The 18,105-nt window shown below is 44.7% G+C and overlaps 1 long non-coding RNA gene across 1 annotated transcript in view; it reads right to left on the reverse strand.

The window, feature by feature from the left end:
• LOC310851229 overlaps positions 1 to 13,495 on the reverse strand; it is a 45,215-nt gene extending 31,720 nt beyond the window's left edge. The window contains exon 1 of the long non-coding RNA XR_014567625.1: positions 13,285 to 13,495. This is a non-coding gene — a long non-coding RNA (uncharacterized lncRNA). The remainder of the gene's footprint in view (positions 1 to 13,284) is intronic.
• Between the last annotated feature and the right edge of the window lie 4,610 nt (positions 13,496 to 18,105).

The raw sequence follows: 18,105 nt of genomic DNA on the forward strand, positions 1-18,105 counted from the left end.
ATTACTGTTTAACGTGCATCTTTAAAGTGTATCCAACAAAGGGAAATTTACTTTCGATTTTTAGATTCTTTGTTTCCTTTCAATATAATGCAAACAAGCAGAAAGCAGCGTTAGAATTATTTTATTTCTCTTTTAGTTCAGTCTGTCAATAATTTTCCCGTTTTCAATTAGTAATCATCACTGACAGTTTCTGTCCTGACATTCCGTCCCCAGGTTTGGGACGATGGTAGCTTGTATTCTCTCACTCTCTGCAGGATTAAAAGGTCAAAATCTCTTCCCCCCCTTTCCTCCTGTTGTCAAGGGGTTTTTTATAGTTATAGATGCAGGAAATTTCAATCTTAAAATCAAATTTTCCGGCTTTTTAGCTTGTAAGATCTTTGCTTCAGTCTATTTACAAAAAAGGGAGGCGGACTTCCTGTTTACACAATCCCGCTTCGGTGCCAAATTCAAGGTTGTTTCTTTCATCAAAGGGGGGATTCCTTTGATCTCCTGATCTTTCAATTGTCCTACTCACGGGTTGTTGTTTAAAAGCTGAATTGTCACAGGAAAGAGGACAGTGCTCTCCGACCTCAGCTGTGCAGCTTCGCTCCGCAGAAGTAGCGATTGACTCACAGCACCCCGTCTCGCTCCGGAGCCCTTTGCAGGGTTCCTTTGCTGATGGGGGGGCGCAAAAGGTGCCCGTCGAGTCCCACGGTCGCAGGCTTCACCGCCTGCGGTTTTCGGGAGGGTCCCCGCTTCGCTGTAGCGGTAGGACCCGATTTCTGCGGAGCTTTCTCCCTCTAGATTAGAGGGAATCCGCCATTGTCGGAGGCGCCGCCTCCAGAAGTCCCTGTTTCTCAATAAACAATAATAATTTAAAAGGAAAAGCCACAACCATTGCTCCACCCACTTTTGTCTCTGGCCCCACCCACTGTTGGAGCTTGGTCCCCAGAAAGTTACTCATGAGGAAATGTGGTGCTTGTGCCAAAAAAAGTTTCTGCACCCTTGGCCTAAAAGCAAGCAAGTGTCTTGTCTCCACTCCTTTAAACAAAGACATGAGGTGTGTTTCAGGTGTTTCCTTCACCTGAAATACATTCATTTTTTTATTTTGGCATTCAGTATGTTAATTCTAGGGACGCGGGTGGCGCTGTAGGTAAACCTCAGCACCTAGGACTTGCCGATCGCATGGTCGGCGGTTCGAATCCCCGCAGCAGGGTGCGCTCCCGTCGTTCAGTCCCAGCTCCTGCCCACCTAGCAGATCGAAAGCACCCTTAAGTGCAAATAGATAAATAGGTACCGCTTTATAGCGGGAAGGTAAAAGGCGTTTCTGTGTGTTGTGCTGGCTCGCCAGATGCAGGTTGTCACGCTAGCCACATGACCCGGAAGTGTCTGCGGACAGCGCTGGCTCACGGCCTATAGAGTGAGATGAGCGCACAACCCTAGAGTCTGGCAAGACTGGTCCGTACGGGCAGGGGTAACTTTACCTTTTTAATTCTATGCTATTAATTACACAGTTTTCCCTGCATCCTTCCCTCTTTGTGGACAGTTTTGTACATAAAATGGCTGGCTGATTTATTTTCTGCAAAGCCTTGTGTGGCTGGAATTGCTCGAGCGTTATTGAATAGCTGTCGCCCACTCAATGTAACTTGATTAAGGTTTAATAATTCAGCTGCCGATGGGCTCGCTGCTTTCCAGCAGCCACAGTGCAGATACCCACCGTCAGGCTGGCAGGCTCGGCTCCTTCCCAAGCAGGGCTCTCTCCCCGCTTCCCATGCTATCTGTATCCTACGGCAATTTTAGAGGCGGTTAATCGCACTAATATGTTGTGTTTATATGGCATCCATTCAACAACTATTAAGCCCGCCGTACAAATGGGGGAAGCCGAATTGCAGGAGCTGCGAAGTGCTTTATCAGAGCCTCTGTTCCTGTAAATCAGCAGCAGCATCGCAGAGGCAGAATTGGGAAGCACAGATCAGAAAAGTTACGTGCCTTGGAAGGCTACGGTTGCTGGGTCCCACAGGTTGGGAGAGGGTTGTTGCACTTGGGTGCCGTTTGTGAACTTTACACGGTTGGCCACTGAGAACAGGATGCTGGACTAGGTGAGCCTTGGGCCAGATGCAGCAGGACTCTTCATATGTACAGCGCCAGCCTAACCCAGGAGACATGCACTCAGGAAGGGAGCTCTGCACTCTTCCTTGGCATGCCCATGGCAGTTTGCTCCAGGGTATAGTTTTCCGCCGAAGACCTGCCAACAGATGTTCCAGTGAGGAGAAGAGAGCATCTGTAAGGGGCTTCTGTCTCTTCCAAGTCCCTCTTAGTGCCTTCTGTTCCCTTGCTGATACCCCATGGATATCCCTCCCTTTGTTTGATGGCTCTGTACTCCTATTTATGTAGACTCCTTTTCTTTCTTTTGTTCCTTTTCTTTTTTCCTATTCTTATTTACTTTTACAATAATAATCTCAATAAAATAAAACAATAAATAAATAAATAAGCAAGCATGGGGAAAAGTGACCCCAATAATACTTTTTTTTACAAGTAATAATCATAAATAAATATGAATAAAAATGTGCACCCTACCACCGAGACCATTCCATTGTAACTATCCAATCTCCCAAAATTTCAACACCTCTTGTGATGGTTTGACCCCTTTCCGTTTTAATAGTACAAATTTTGCAAACGCCTTCCATATCTCCTCAAAATCATTTCTCCTGCATATTCCCTGTCTTACTTTAATGGCACATGTTAATTTATCATTAATAGCTATATCCCACACCTCTTTATACCATTCTTCCATTCAATATTCTGCTTGCATCTTCCACTTTCTAGCTATAATGATTCGTGCAGCTGTCAATAAATTTGTGAGCAAGTCCTTCATAGCCTGCGAACCTTCCACCCCATCACAAATTGATAATAATGCTGTCTCCAGACTAGACTCCTTTTCAAGGAAACTCCATAGTGTGTTCACAGTGCTCTGTGATGTGTTCCTGTGCAGCACCTCACAAATGAGATCATAGTGATGCCATGCTTGCAAATAGTTATGGAACTGATAGAGCCCCCTTGTCTGTGCCTCCCTCCTCCCACTGCAGAACAATTGGCTGACGTCCGTTCATTTCTTTAAGAGGTTGCTGGCACTTCTTAAGATCTTGGAAAAGGAAGCTCCATGCATGAAACTTTTATGGCACTGCGCTGTGCTTAAGCCATCTTTGTATGCATGCATGCACATCAGCCAATAATATTATGAGGAGCAAGCTGCATGTGTGTGATGAAGTTTGGACTTGGCTTTAATGAGATGGCAACTTGAGAGGCTGTCATCTTACATGGAGGTATTGGCTGGCAGGGGGTGGGGGGAAGAGAAAGGTGGCACATAATCATTTCTGCTTTGATTGGTTTCTTTTTCTGTCCCCAACCCTACCCCAACCACTGCTTTTTCCCTCTTGGGAAATAAGCGGCTGAGGGGCATTTTTGAGGAGGCAAAGTTCTCTTGAATGCTCCTGTGTTAATGAGTGCAGCTGTTTGAGGCTGTTTTTCATTCTTTTTTAAGAAAAGCGTTCTTTCCCCGCTCTCAGCCATTATGTTTGCTGAGGCCTGAGGTAAATTGCAACAAGAAGTGTCCATTGCTGCTGTCTTGACATACCACTTTTTTCTGCTCAAAACGTGTGTGTTGGTTTCATAGTGCTGCCTTGTGTTCATGCAGCACTGTGTTGGCTCAAGTGTTTTTCTTACGGCCTTCAAATTATCAGCTCTAGCAGCTCTTAAAGAACTGTTTGTGCAGCAGCTGCCAGAGAGTGCAAGAGTTGTCATCCAGGTAGGTGTACAGGTGTGATGACATGGACTGACCTGGGAGCAATCACTACTTTTTAAGAAATGCAAATATAGCAAACATGCACAGCTATTTATGTATTTTTTAATCCAGCAATTCAGAGGCCAATGTTTTAAAGTCCCTTTATAGGAAATTTGCTTAATTGTTATAGGCATTTGCTTAAAAGTTTCCCATTGAAATGAACAGGAATGAAGCATTTAAGGCTGCTTTAAGGTCCTAAATGTGGTTACAAGGGAGTAAGGCCCACTGAACACAGATTGTGTCTGAGTGAACATGGTTCGGATTGCGCTGCCTCTGCCACCAGCTTTCATGGTGAGGTAGTAGAATACCTCCTTCTGCATGCAAAAGAGCCTCCCTCCAATGTTGCAGGGAGCGTTGGGTAGGATCTCTGAAACCCAATCAGCATATAGAATACTGAGCTAGATGGACCAATGGTCTGATTTGGTATAAGGCAGCGTCATATCTTCCCACTTACAAAGGTCCCCTCACTGCTCCAGTGTTCAGTCAATGAGACTTTGGTGAGTCTCATTGGGGAGTGAGATGCAAAATGAAGAAACGACAACAGGTGCAACTAGATGTTAATGTGGGCAGTCTGTGGTTAGGATTTCCTGCATGCTCTAAGTTGTGAGTAGCAGCTGCCGCAGGAGAAGCTGTTAGAATGGCTTGGGGCTGTGGTGTTGTGGGGAAGGGTGTTTTCCCATTTGAAGCTGCCCTCCCCCTGCACTTCCCACTGATGTTTGCAGCATAAGGTGAAAATGAAAAGGTATCAGCTGTTGGAGGAGTAAAACAATGGGAGAGCTATTCCCTTCATGTGCCGTTTTTTACTTACCTAGAGTCAGCTGTTTATTTAGCCTTTGTGCAGGATGCTAGACAAGATGCATCTTTGGCCAGACCCACAAGGCCTTTCCCCGTGTTCTTAATCACAGATCTCTTGTGCCCCATCTAATTTTGGCCCAAAGCCAGGATGAGTTCCAACCACCCAATGACCTTAATGCCCTCTTAGAGGGTACTTTCCAGTTGCCTGATCTTCTCCCCCAATGAAATATGTTTGAAAGGAGGCATTTCTCATATTCTTCTGCCGAGCCATCAAGTAAGATAGTACTTCTGTGAAAATGTTCGGTGTTCCCATTTACAAATGGGCAATTTGTTTCTGAATGTTATGGATCAGTGTCAGAGTCGGCCCACAAATTTGGCTGATATATGCTTCTGATCTCATCCTGCGCTTCAACTGTATCTTACTCAAAATCTTCCAGGAGAGAATGAGTGAACTGGATAGTGGAGGATGGGAATGAAAGAGGCCATAGCAGTTTTGCGAAGCCCCTTTGTGCCTTGCGTGTTTTCCCCAGAAGATGGCACCCCTGGACTCTTGATTTTAACTGCATAATCTCATGGAAGCAGCAGAGTTGGCAGTGTGTCTGTAGGGTGAAGTGAGGATATAGGAAGCTGCCCTACACAGAGCTAAGCCAAGCATCTTCCTAATCCTGTTTTGTCAACACTCACTGGCAATGGCTGTATGGAGTTTGGCAAGTGTGTTTCCCAGCCCTACCTAAAGATTTTGGGACTGAACTGGAATCCTTTTGCAGCAAAGCCCTTCCCCTACCAGGTGCCTCTCCATCTTTTCAATTGTGAAAGAAGGAGGAAAACAGAACTTATTTACTGCTTAAGAAAAAGGCCTTTCACCTGAGATGCGGAAAGCGTTTGCAGTAGGTGTGGGAGCACACACTTTCAATGTCCTTTTGAAAGGAAAAGGAGACAGATCTAGTGCACATCTTATTTATGCCCCATCTCAATGCAGACGCTGTGAGGATGGTCCTGTTTAGCAACAGTCATTTTAAAAAGTTTATTATTGAGCACATAATATATAGTTTTAAAACTAGCATAAATACAGAAGAGCACAAATCATTTTCCATCTCTAACAATGGGGGTGGTTTTGTTGCAGGGTGTCAGGTCTTCCATTTCTCAACAACCATTTCTATTGTTTTTATTTACTATATTTATTCATCACTTTTGACACACAAAAGTGTCCCGGAGTGACTTACAAAACATAAAGAAACACATAACATAAGACTTTGTGAGCCACGTATAAAAACAATCATAAAACAGAATACCCCAATATGCTTCTCAACATTTATTGAAAGGACAAATGCTACCCACCCCACTTCAAGATGAGCACCACAGTCAGGCAAAGAAACGTATTTCAACACCCTCCAAATTAATGGTCAAATGCTGAGACATATATTTTCTCCTGGCATCCCAAACCAGACAGCAGAGAGAGCATTCCATAAATAGGGAGCCACCACTGGAAAGTCTAGTTCTTGTTTTGCCACTGTCTGCTTCACTGTCTGTCTTCATCAGGAATCTCTGATGGGGCTGGATTAACAATTAAGCAAAATAAGCACATGCTTAGGGCATCAAGGGAAGGAGGACAGCACAGATATTTTCTATTGTTGTACTTACTATGGACCATATAGACCAACAAAAATAAACACTATTTACACAAATGTAGAAAAATAAACATTATTTTCCATCTTACTGTAGGTTTTGCTTAATTTCAAAATCTTTTAAGTGATTAGGGCCTCTAAAGGCCCTGGTTACTGAGAGCTGTATCTGAGTAATAATAATTTATTTATACCCCACCCATCTGGCTGGGTCTCCCCAGCCACTCTTGGCAGCTCCCAACAGAATTTTAAAAACATAATAAAACACCAGTGATTAAAAACTTCCCTAAACTTCCCTGCCTTCAGATGTCTTCTAGAAGTCAGATAGTTGTTTATTTCCTTGACATCTGATGGGAGGATGTTCCACAGGGCGGGCGTCACCACTGAGAAGGCCCTCTGCCTGGTTCCCTGTAACCTCTCTTCTTCCAGGGAGGGAACTGCCAGAAGACCCTTGGAGGGGGACCTCAGTGTCCGGGCTGAACATTGGGGGTGGAGACGCTCCTTCAGGTATACCTGAGGCTGTTTAGGGCTTTAAAAGTCAGCAGCAGAATTTTGAATTATGCTCCAAAACATACTGGGAGCCAATGTAGGTCTTTCATTGTTATATGGTCTCACCAGTCTGGATTAATTGTAGTTTCCAGGTCGCCTTCAAAGGTAGCCCCACGTAGAGCGCGTTGCAGTAGTCCAAGCTGGTGGTAACTAGAGCATGCACCACTCTGGTGAGTTCAGACCCATTGATGAGGTGTGGTGACTACATATGGTGGATTGTCTTTCGTTTTGCTTTATTATGCCTTTAAGGCGTATGGTTGGAACTCTGTCCTATAAAATTACAAACAAATAAATAACTTTCTGGCCCCAGCACCTCCAGTTTGCCACCCCAGTGTTCAACCATGCAGAAAGACACCCTTCAAAGCACTTTAAATAAAGGAAGATTTATTTGTCCCGATCTTTTCCTCAAAAGGAGCAAAAACTCACCCCTTCTTTCATTTCTCTCTCTAATGCAGCTGCTGGCCTGCATAGCTTTTCTAGTTTATTTTTGCTTCCTTCCTTGGAAGAAGAGGAATCTTTATCCTCTTGTCCCTCATCATCTCTTTCAGGGAAGGCTTGTAATAGCAGCAGTGGCAAGTTCATTTTCTATGCAATTTGTTTTTCAGGCTGACAGTGTCCCTTTATGCTGATGAGACAGTGGAAGTTCAGTGCCAACAACTAGCAACAGAATTATAATGGCATCCATTAGGGGTTGTTAAGTAGAATCTGCCACTGGTTCTTCTTGTAATTTAAGGGAGATAACTCAGCTATGCAAATAAGATTCAGGAAACAAACTGCATAATTAAAAAAGAAGCAGAAGAACCAGAACCCTCAAGTGAAGTTTTTTTAACAAAATGGGAAAGTGATCAAAAGCACCATCCAGCAGGAAGGTTGATTAGGCTGAAGGTTAGAGACAGGCCTAAGGTCAACCAGTCTGTGTACAGATTTGAACCTGGGTCTCCCAACTCCTGGCCTGATATGCCAATCACTTCCATACACTATGATTAAATGATTAAACACATTTTTAGCAATTCAAAAGGTGCCACCCTAGCAGCTGATTTTTTTAAAAAAGAAAATAATGATAATAATACAGTGTTTTACAGGGTTCATTATTTTAAATTCAATTCTCTGTGGCACAAGTAGCCATCATGGTTCCCTCCGTATGTTGTTAGGTTCGATCTCTCATCATTTGTTAAAACTTGATCGTTTAGCGTGGCAGCGTCTCAAACTTTGGAACTCCCTGCCTATTGAGATCAAGCAGGATCCTTCACTGTACTCATTTCAGCACCTGCTAAAAACATTCTTGTTTAGACAAGATGCTTAGAAAGTTGAAGTAATTTTAATCTGTTTTAGTACAATGGTACCTTGGTTTAAGAACAGCCCTGTTTACAAACTATTCAGTTTAAGAACTCCACAAAACCGGAAGTAGTATCCTGTTTTGCGAACTTTACCTGGGTCTAAGAACGGAATCCGAATGGTGGAAGGACACTGGCAGTGGGAGGCCTCATTGGGGAAAGCGCGCCTCGATTTAAGAACAGACTTCTGGAATGGATTAAGTTCGTAAACCAAGGTATCACTCTCTTTTAAATTTTGTATGTTTTAAAGTATAGCTGGAATTTTTTCTCGGTTTCATCTTTTTTTACAATCAAGCAGTGTATAAATTTTATGAAATAAATAAATCCCCAGCCAGCATGTCCCACAGTCAGAGGTGATGTGAATTCTAGTCTCACCCCATCTGGAAAGCAAACTTTGGCTACTCTTGACTTACAGCTATAAAAATTGCATAGGGGCATCTTTGAAGGGAGACTTTCGACTTCTCTTTTACGAAAAGGAACACTACTGATCAGGTACTTACTGATATATGTGTATCAATCAGAGAGAGATTCATATGCACATTTATGCTGATTTGATTAACCCTCATACAATTATTTGACTAGAACTATTGAGTGCTAGTCCTACTGAGGACATGTGTTCATTTGTCCTTAGTTCATCCATTTCCTCTCCATCCTTTTCTTCCTGCACATTATAATCACATGCACACTTTCTTAGGAGTAAGTCCTGTTGAACTTAGCATGGCTTGCATCTGAGTAGACCTGCATGGGATTATACTGCCACTGTTGAAATTTAGGTTGCAAACTCTTCACTTAATGGAGCGGGTGGCGCTGTGGTCTAAACCACTGAGCCATTGGGGCGTGCCAGTTGTAAGGTTGGCGGTTCGAATCCCCACAACGGGGTGAGCTCCCATTGCTCTGTCCCAGCTCCTGCCAACCTAGCAGTTTGAAAGCATGCCAGCGCAAGTAGATAAATAGGTACCACTGAGGCGGGAAGGTAAACTGTGTTTCTGCGCACTCTGGCACTCATCACGGTGTCCCGTTGCACCAGAAGCAGTTTAGTCATGCTGGCCACATGACCCGGAAAGCTGCCTGTGGACAAATGCCAGCTGCCTCAGCGTGAAAGCGGAGATAAGCCCATAGTCAAATTTGACGAGACTTAACTGTTTACTCCATAAAACATGTACATAGATGGTGCATTAAATATTAGCAGCAACAATCTGTGTTGAGAATTGCATTCTCTTGGCCATTATGCTGAAGGCATTAACAATGGTCTTTTGTTTATCCTTTCTTAGGCAACTTCAATTAGAGCCTTTATGTAGTAGTTTCATATTTTTTTTTACCCTACCCTAGACTTCTTGGAGTGGGGCAACTTCAATAAAATGGGGGTGGGGACAATTGCTGCAGGACAAGCTTCCTTGTGCAATAGCATCCTTGTGCTAACTAACATATTTGAACCATGTGCCTGGGTGTTTCTTCTGCTTAATGGTAGAGGTGGGGATACTGGTTGTGCTTGGAGGCATTAGTACAATGGTCACTGTTAAACTCTGCTGTTTCAATGTCTTCTTCTGTGGTGATCACACGTTGCTGAGTAAGATTGTCTTCCACGAACATGGTCTTAACAGTGAGTCCGTAAGTGGCTATGGAGGCCAATTCTGGATACACATGTCCTTCCACAGTGGGAACATTAGTTTCTGGGCGGGAGTTGATCACGGTGAGGGTTTGCCAAGCGTGCCTTCCTCTTAGCATGTTTCTCCCTTTCATCCTGAGTTCGAGTGTCTTCTAAACCCATGACACCTTTGGTAAAGGCTGTTCTCGTGGAGGGCTCGCAGGCCAGTGTCTCCCAGTTTGCACTGGCAAGCATTAAAAAATGTTGCTAGGACATCACCTGGGAGAACGTGTGCTTCATTCAAACAGACGCAGTAACAGATCAATAATAGATCACCTCATGCTGAAGTCCACAGAGCTAAGGATGTTAAAATTGATGAATGCATTTTAAATCAACACATATCTCTTCATTCGGAGCAGTTGGAGGGAGGGAGGGCTGGGATGTGCACAGCCATCTGTTTCTTAGGATAGGTTTGTGTTTTTGTGTTTTTTTTACTGGGCACAGATGGCAAACATCAAACACTGAAAGTGTTCCCATGTAGAACAGCAGTAATATGAGCATTCATCGACACAGGCTTTCACTCGTGGGTTTTCCCATGACCTTGTTTTTCACAATGGGTCAGCATGCCAGATTGGGTTGAATCTAATGGAAGAGGATGCCAGATTCCCAAAGGAGGAAAGGCTTTCATTTGTTGCTCATAACTAAGCTTAGCTATACTTAGGAAGGGCATGGGAGGATTATTAGGGAGTGCATAATTCCACACAAATTGCTTCCCTTGTTCCAGAAAACAAGGCTATCAACTGGTGATATGAGGGAATAGCAGAGATGCTGAAGCAGCAAGGCACTTTTTGCTTAGGGAACTTGGGGGATATTGGAAGCTGCCCTTGGTCTTTCCAGCTCAGTGTACACCATCTTCCTGCATCCTGGTGCACTCTTTTTGTTTTGGACTACCATTCCCATCAGCCCCAGCCCACTGCTTTTTAATGACTGGCAGCAGCTTTCCTACCAAAACATGCATGGGACGGAAGCGGGGACCTTCTCCATGCAAAACATGGGTTTTATTCCAATTCACATTCCCATCAGCACAGCGATTTCCGCTTGTGGCTTCACCCCCACCTTGTGCACCCTCTATATCTGTTCCAGAGGTTTTCCCAACTCTCTGGAGCAGATTTGGGGAGGTGTGGGGAGAGGAGAGGGCTGCAAAGTCTTGCACTAATGGAACATGTTACTTAGATACCACCTCATGTGCTCTACCACTGAGTCCCAGCCAGTAACTGAACTTTCAGGGTTTGTTTGCCACACGAGTGGTGAGAAAAATAATGATCAAGTGTGAAGACTGTCAGGAAGATGTAAGTTAACCCACACTGACTTTTCCAGCACAAAATAATTTAAGAATCAATGGACAGGAAGTACTGGAAATGTTGCCACTCATGTCTTCTTAGGAATGGTGAGGCAAATGTTATCTTTCACAACATTGCAACCCTTTACCTGTACGCTCAGCAACAAGTCCCTCCAATTTCAGTGGGCTTGATCTCCAGTAAATGTGTTTAGAATAGTAGCCTAATACAGTTCACATGTATTAGATGGAACAATGTACAGTGCTACCTTGGTTTACAAACTTAATCTGTTCCAGAAGTCCATTCTTAAACCAAAGCGTTCTTAAACCAAGGCGTGCTTTCCCATAGCAGTGGGGGACTCAGTTTACAAAGGGAACACACTCAACAGGAAGCAAAACATGTTCTTATTCCAAGGCAAAGTTCACAAACCAAAACACTTACATCCGGGTTTGCAGCGTTCTTAATCCAAGTTGTTCATAAACTAAGCTGTTCTTAAACCAAGGTACCACTGTATACAGTTGCCTCTGGATTTTAGCCCCAAAGTATCCCTGCTTATCAGGCTTATCCCTATTTTCAGGCTACAAAAGAGACTAGGAAGATGTCTGGAAAGAACAGCATTTCTCTCTACCATTTTTAGCCCATTGATCTTCCTTTTCCCTGCCATTAGAACTGTGGGGAGTCCCACCCAAAAGACTGACACTGGGTGGGGGAAATGAATTGGAAACACAATGCAAAAACGAATCACATAACATGCGCTTAGTTTCCATGCTTGTCTACAGGGATGGCTGAACTTTGCTTGTAAGGCGTTGCTGCTTTATTATTTCATCAGTACCAAAAGGGCACCTTAATTAATGAATTTTTACTATGGAGACAACGAACCCGGCTGTATCTGACTGGCGACTGCAGGAAACAATTTCATAAGCTCATTACGCCTCTCTGCTGAAATCATCTAAGAAGCCACAAAGTTTACCAGTGCCTGAAAGACAATTTGACTTTCAGGTAAGGAAATCCGATCAGTCACAGTTCTTGGGCAAGGCAGCTTGGAGGAAAAATCCAAATCGCAAGCTGTATCTTAGCTGAGCATGCAGATAACTGCCCCTCTGTGATCAACACAGGGATGCTGGAGGGAGGGAAAGGACAATGGGGTGACCACAGATATTACCCTCTGTTTCCTCCCACTGAACTGTGACTCAGACTCCCAACATCACTCCTGGCTGTGTGATCCTTGGAGGGAGTCCTCAATTTCCCTTTTTATCTAATGGATGCAATATTACTCCTTGAATGCCTCACAGGGGAAATAGGGCAAGTTATGCTTTGTACTAGTTTAAGCATATTTTTTCCTGAAAGCCGCTGCGTACAGCCTTGACAAATTAGTCGCCTGTAGCTGGGAAAAAGACAATGGTGTCAGATGTAAAAACCTTCTGTAGTGAATGATTAGAGGATCCTGTTACATGTGCCAACTGCTACTTAGCAAGAGAGGCTGCCCCACTGGTGAATTTTTCTTCCTTGCTTCCCAATTACTGTATCAGCTGTGCTAGGGGCGAAGGTCAGTCCGCGTGAGCACTTCCGATATTAGGGGCCTGGGGTGAAACACATGCGATAGCTCAGCTGGTTAGAGTGTGATGCTGATAACACCAAGGTTGCAAGTTTGATCCCCGTATGGGGCAGCTTCATATTCCTGCATTGCAGGGGGTTGGACTAGATGATCCTTGGGATCCCTTACAACTCTATGGTTTTATGCCAGTGCTTCTTAAGCTCAAGTACCATTACATACACATATACATATGAGGGGCAAAACTGTGACATCCAATGTTTCTCTTAAGAATGTTTCTCTTAAGAAGAGCCTGTTGGGTCAGGCCACTGGCCCATCTAGTCCTGCATCCTGTTCTCAAAGTGGTGGGCATGGGGGGGGGGGACAGGAGGTGGCAATTCCTGCTTCTTCTCAGGTGACGACGTGGGATGGGCCGCCCCTGCCTATACATGTACAGCTGAGCATACAAAGGCATTGCGTAGGATCATACAGGGACACAAAAATTTAAGCACTGTTGAATGCCATAGGGCAGGGGTCTGCAACCTTTGAGACAAAAAAAGCCACTTGGACCCGTTTCTGAAGAAAAAAAAACTGGGAGCCGCAAAACTCGTCATTATAAAAATAACTTTTTTGTCACTTTTTATTATTTCTTTGTTTGACCCCTCAGAATTACTCCTCCTCATAGAAATAAATGTTAACTTAACAAGTTACCTTTTTGTGTGTGTGTGTTCTTCACTCCCCTTCAAAACAGTGACCAGCGTACATGCCCCCTTTCAATGCAGTGACCAGCGTACATGCCCCTTACAATGTAGCGGGCGGGCGGGCAGGAAGGTGACATCGGGACGGTGTGTGACTAACGCACGTACCGCCCCCATGCGACGTCACAGCCAGTACAGCGCCCGCCACAGTGGGGAGTGTTGGGGTGCACAATGCGCCTCCTCCCCTCGCTAGTATCCACCCCGGAGCCGCAGCAAAGGTGTAAGAGCCACATGTGGCTCCGGAGCCGCGGGTTGCAGACCCCTGCCATAGAGAATGATACTCAACCACAGTGTCTCCAAGACTCTGGAGAACTACCATCTCTGTACTGCCTGCCTTCATGCCTGCAGCACACAGGATCACAGGCTGTCTCTTACATTTGTGGCCTTCATAACACCTGAAAGAACACAGCAATTTCTGAGAATGCATAGCTGTCCTCCGTAGGTTTTCAGCATGCTTCGCATCTGGTGCCGGCCGGCACCAGGGACTCCTCATTGATAAAAAGAATGTGACTCCTCAGATGGCACGCAAGCTCAGTGCTCTTAACATTCTTTTTTATAGACCCGTTAAGGGGGCAAAATGAAAGTGAAGAGGGATGGGGGCGATTTCTCTGCATATTTCTTAGCTATTCCAAATGTGTCTGCATGAGCAGAAAGGAATTTTTGGCATTACTAAATGGATCAAGGCTGGAGCGGGATTAACTAGCACAGAGTTTTGTTTTTACAGCTGGGCTACCCTGTTCTCCAGATTTTATTCTTATGTGCAATGCTCACTCCATATGGGTAGACTTAGGGGGCAGTTTCTACGCTGTCCCATTAAGAACGCCATCGCGCCACTGAAGGTCTCCTGACCCAAGTGCAGCGAGATTTCAACGGAATGCAGAGGCACATCCAAATCCATTTTATGAGGAGACATCGGGCAAGCCTGCGTAATGGTAGTGTTTGTGGAGGAATAAAGCAGAGATTACCTAACAGCCAAATCTCGGCGTGAAAAAGCAATTTGTCAGGGATCATCAGTGAAAGGTTGCTGAGGCTAGCCAGAGTTGAAAGGCCTCGGGAATTAGGAGCCGAGAAAGGAAGCCAGTTAAGGTCAAGGGCCAGAGATAGGTCAGAAAGGCAGGAGGCCAGAAATTGAAGCCAGTGTCCTAGAAGCCAAAGCAAATCAAAATGCCAAGAGGTTAACCTGAGGCAGGGATCAAGGCCAACAGTGGAGAGAGCAGTGAGGAGACTGCTTGAACTGAGAACAAGGTAGAAGACAAGGGACTGGGGAAGGGGGGCTTCAGACCCCATATTTTGCAGAAGAAATCCAAGCACAAAGATTATGGTGGTCCGTTCTTTGGAGATACAGTTCCCTCATGGCTTTTATGTGGCAACTGAAAGCATGTCTTTTCACATAGGTATTTTGAGGGAGGATACTAAACCCAGTATACCTGAAGGAGTGTCTCCACCCACATCGTTCAGCCTGGACACTGAGGTCCAGCACCGAGGGCCTTCTGGTGGTTCCCTCATTGCAAGAAGTGAGGTTACAGGGAGCCAGGCAGAGGGCCTTCTCGGTAGTGGCGCCCATCCTGCGGAATGCGCTCCCATCAGATGTCAAGGAAATAAACAACTATCTGACTTTTGGAAGACATCTGAAGGCAGCCTTGTTTAGGGAAGTTTTTAATGTTTATGTTTTGTCGCTTTTTATATATATTCTGTTTGGAGCCGCCCAGAGTGGCTGGGGAACCCAGTCAGATGGGCAGGGTATGTATGCATGCATGCATGTATGTATGTATTATTATTATTATTATTATTATTATTATTAATAGTAACAACAACTGCTGTGGTTTTCTTTGGGGTCGACCACTGAATTCTTACTAGCCTTGTTAAAATGCCTTGGAGTGGTTTTCAGCAATGAGTTAGACCATCCTCACCTGAGAGAGAAGTATAGAACATTGATTCCATTTCAACAAATGAATGAATGAATGAATGAATGCATTTGCCCACGTTCTTTGTAATAAGAAAGCACCCTTCCCAGCGGCAGGGCTCTGCGGGGCTTCTGCTGCGGAAAATTGTTTCTTTTTACTGTATCCCAGGGCAATGTACTGCATCCCAAGTCATCCATACAACACTTTGACTGCTTTCCCTGTATTCAGCCCAGTGCCAGTCTGGCTCAGGAATAGTAGCCTGACAAGTTCGCAGGCTGAGGTGCTATGGCGGCTTTATCGCTCAGTCCTCAGACCAGTGCGCCTGCCTTTGAAAATAATCCAGCTCATCTTCCCGGGCTTGGTGTTTTCCTTTTGTCTCAGTGGGGCCTTTTTCATGCCTTGTTAGCACATTTTCAGCCGGTTTGAAGAATGCTTTGAAGGGCGGGCCTGCCACCAGGAGCCTTGCACTGGAGCCCTTTGATGTTAATCCCGGCTTTATGTGTCTACATGACATTTCTGCGGACAGGCTGGTGTTTTCTCCATCACCTGGCAGGCACTGCTGCGAAGCGAGTGACACCATCAATAATGCTCCGATGACCACAGTTTTTATTTCGGTTAGTGGCTGAGAGGGGGAAGGAGGGAAGAGACAGTAAGATGTGGGGAAATGATGGAGTTCTCAAGGCTACCTAGCAGGAATGGGATATGGCAGCTTTTGCCTAGGCAACGCTGGGCAGCCTTTGGGCCTCCAAATGGCACTGGACTCCCAACTCCCATCATCCCTAACCATTGGCCAAGATGGAGGGAGCTGGTGGAATTGGAGTCCAACAGCACCTGAAGGGCCTAAGGTTCCCCAGGCCTGACCTAAGGTGTATTTTGTAGCATTTGGCACAACTGTGGTAAATCCCTCCCTCAGTTCAATGCTGATGTCACTTCTCCTTTAAACAATCTTTTTTATTATGGAAGGAAGTTACTTAGTATAAATAACACAGAATAAGGTGAAGTGAAAGACTGAAGAAAATACAGCTGCTGTAGTAGAAGAAAAGATGGAAGAAGAGAAGCAGGAGAAGAGGGGGGCAAGAATATTGTTAAATGTTGATGATATAAGACTGGAATAAGAAAAGCCTTTCCCCCCCTTTTCTTAGTGCAGATTATGTAAATAAATAGCTGATAAGCATTAAAGATGATTTACATTATGTCAGTCAATGTGAGGCTGACTTTACACATCAAAGTGTTTTTAGTTTTTTAATCATTACAATTGTTTATACAGTATATATGAAAATGTGCAACATATTTCCTGGCAAGCAATTAATAGATGAGGAGACAATATACACATAAACACACACCTCCCTGCTCAAAGAAAACTAATAATAATAATAATAATAATAATAATAATAATTATTATTATTATTATTATTTTTTATTTATACCCCGCTCTCCCCAGCCAAGGCCGGGCTCAGAGTGGCTTACAAGCAATAATAAAAACAAGATGAATGATTACAACTTAAAAACAAAATTAAAATACAACATTAAAATAATGGAACATTAAAATATTAAAATGTAGCCTCATCGCAGGAGGAGAAGGAAAAGAAAGGAAAAAAAAGAGAGGGAGGGAATCAAATTGGCTCCAAGCCAAAGGCCAGGCGGAACAACTCTGTCTTACAGGCCCTGCGGAAAGAAATCAGATCCTGCAGGGCCCTGGTCTCATGAGGCAGAGCGTTCCACCAGACCGGAGCCAGAGTTGAAAAGGCCCTGGCTCTGGTTGAAGCCAATCTAACTTCCTTAGGGCCTGGGACCACTAGGGTGTTGTTATTTATGGACCTTGAGGCTCTCCGTGGGGCATACCGGGAGAGGCGGTCCCGTAGGTACGAGGGTCCTAGGCCGTGAAGGGCTTTAAAGGTCAAAAGCAGCACCTTAAATCTGACCCTGTACTCCACCGGGAGCCAGTGCAGCTTGAAAAGCACTGGGTGAATATGCTCCCATGGCAGAGACCCCGTGAGGAGCCTCGCTGCAGCATTCTGTACCCGCTGGAGTTTCTGGGACAGCTTCAAGGGCAGCCCCGCGTAGAGCGAATTACAGTAGTCAAGCCTGGAGATGACCGTCGCATGGATCACTGTGGCCAGGTCGGGGCGGGAAAGGTAAGGGACTAGTATGTCAGGAAAAAATGTTCAACTGAGTCTTCCGCTGGCAGTTTAGTTCCTGACTCCTCCATTACCGCTACAATCTCTCCCCCCCCCCCGCCGCCCAGCTTTCAATGTTCTTCCGTTTCACCAGTCCTTACCGCACTGCAATTTTTTGGAAAGTTTCTCATGACGTAAACTAACTTATACAAACTAAACACACATGTGCTAAACTGATTGCTTTACAGATGGTGTTGTATGATAAGGAGGGGGGGAAATGAGTATATTTTTCATAGGATCAAGAGCGCTCTGGGATGGTCTGTGGGACAGGGTGGCTTGTCTTCTTCAACAGAAGCTGAGCAAGTAATGTGCTTTCACAGTATAGTCCCAGTTAGTGCTTAAACCTTGGCCCAACTCCCAACTAATCACTCTTGCCTCACTCCAGTCTAAACCATGCCAGGCAACATAATCTACTGAAGATCTATCCTGAGAGCTCAGAGGCATTAAAAGTGAGGTATTAACAAAATTCAGTGCCAAAAAACCTGCTTACTTCTCTGAAGAGTTTTCCAGATAGGACTGAGCAAAATAATTTTTACCCCACTTTGCCTAGTCCCTTCCTCCACACACACACACATATTTATAAATATAGTGAACTTTAATGCCAATCTGTTATGCTCCAAAGCACCTTGAGAATAAGGCCAGGATAATTTATTTCCTTTTCTGTCCTCAGGACAGGACAGGACAGAGCAGTTT

This window comes from Podarcis gaigeae (genome assembly GCF_964106915.1).
Source record: "Podarcis gaigeae genome assembly, chromosome: 1".
In the NCBI taxonomy this organism is placed as follows: Eukaryota; Metazoa; Chordata; class Lepidosauria; order Squamata; family Lacertidae; genus Podarcis; species Podarcis gaigeae.